General features: G+C 46.3%; 1 protein-coding gene and 1 long non-coding RNA gene across 17 annotated transcripts in view; both read left to right on the forward strand.

The window, feature by feature from the left end:
• Positions 1 to 1,645, forward strand: part of macf1a (microtubule actin crosslinking factor 1a) — a 108,743-nt gene that overhangs the window by 77,076 nt on the left and 30,022 nt on the right. The gene's annotated exons all lie outside the window — the stretch shown is intronic.
• LOC121812065 lies at positions 534 to 1,508 on the forward strand. Its single transcript, XR_006052847.1, has 2 exons — positions 534 to 649; positions 881 to 1,508. It is a non-coding gene; the product is annotated as an uncharacterized LOC121812065 (long non-coding RNA).

The raw sequence follows: 1,645 nt of genomic DNA on the forward strand, positions 1-1,645 counted from the left end.
ACTGTTTTTAGAGTGAATTTGATTCAAAATGCTCCAAAAGGCACCAAGAAACAAACGTGCAGTCCAGTTCATGGCTCCAGATATCTGAGTTGAAAGGTACCAGCTAGCAGTTTACTCAGAATCCACCTGACAAGTGGACGAGTCTGTATTAAGCAAACTCGTCATAAGCCTCACTATTCTTTAAATCTGTTAGTTAAGTGCCAAGCTGTTAACATGACTATTTCTTCTCTTTAATTCTGCATAAGTACATGAAAGTCTTTAGGGATTGACTTCCTTTGGAGCTTATTGGCTCTTTCTTTATCCCAAGATATAACCTCTTGACTCTATGAAACCTACGAATCACTTTTGTTTCCCTATTCACAATCATCTCTGCTGTCCTCAGGTGGCAGAGCGGATCGCCCAGCTGCAGGAGGCCCTGCTGCATTGTGGGAAATTCCAGGATGCTCTGGAGCCGTTGCTCAGCTGGCTGAGCGACACAGAGGAGCTGGTAGCGAATCAGAAGCCTCCATCGGCCGAGTACCGCGTGGTCAAGGCCCAGATCCAAGAGCAAAAGGTACGAGAGGGATGAGAGAGGAGGGCAAACGTGAAGAACAGTTTCAGTGTAAAGTAAAGCAGCACAACACGCAGCAGCATCAGTGAGTCGCTTTAGGTCAGGGGTGCCCAATCCCGGTCCTCAAGAGCTACCGTCCTGCAGCTTTTAGATGCATCCTTGTTCCCACACACCTGAATCAAATGAATGGCTTGTTATCAGGCCTTTGCCAAACATGATGGCATGCTGAAGAGATCAAACCATTTGATTCAGCTGTGTTGGAGTAGGGATGCATCTAAAAGCTGCAGGACGGTAGCTCTCGAGGACCGGGATTGGGCACCCCTGCTTTAGGTCATAAGTGAGGCTTTCATTCCGCGTCTGCTCTGATTTTAAATTTCACAGATTTAAAGCAGCATTATTTATGCTATTCAGATGTCCTCAGTGTCCTTCATCCTCAAACAACCTCAAAAAGTTATTTGAATGACGAGCGCATGCACACAAACACATGTACACTCGGTCAATGGTCCGTCTGACTGGCATCCAAACGGCCCCAGCTGACCGTCTGCCAGCGAGACTGGCATAAAAACACACACACACACATATGTGCACACATGGTGGAGTTGTATTGTTTTCAGAGACACAGTCAGACTCCTTCCCTTGTTTATCCTACATACATTTCCTGTGTTTGTGCACATATGGGGCCGTAGTCTCAGCCAGCGATCAATCACATGTGTTTACCTCCGTGACGGAGAGTCACGTCACCTGCAGGGGGGGTGCGTTCTGAAGCCGAGCTGTCAGCAGAGGTTCAAAGCAGGGAGAGTGGGGCTGATATCTAAGCAGGAAGGAAGTAACAATGAGAGACGTCGTTTCTTAATGTGCAAACAGTCCGATCAAAGGTGACAACAGCCTTTGTTAATGTTTAACAGTTTAGATGGAAAAGATATCGGCCAACCTGCACTATCAGACAAATTGATTTTATTAAAAAAGGAGACTTTCTCTGATTCCCTTCACTCCTTTCACGCCTCAGACACATTAGCACAGACTTGCATGCTTTGTTGAGGCATATTTTCTGATTTTAGTCACGCCGCCCTTTGACAAACATGGACGGATTAGCTT

The sequence above is a fragment of the Haplochromis burtoni genome, unplaced genomic scaffold, assembly GCF_018398535.1.
Source record: "Haplochromis burtoni strain Fernald_Lab_line unplaced genomic scaffold, NCSU_Asbu1 Contig_425, whole genome shotgun sequence".
Classification (NCBI taxonomy): domain Eukaryota; kingdom Metazoa; phylum Chordata; class Actinopteri; order Cichliformes; family Cichlidae; genus Haplochromis; species Haplochromis burtoni.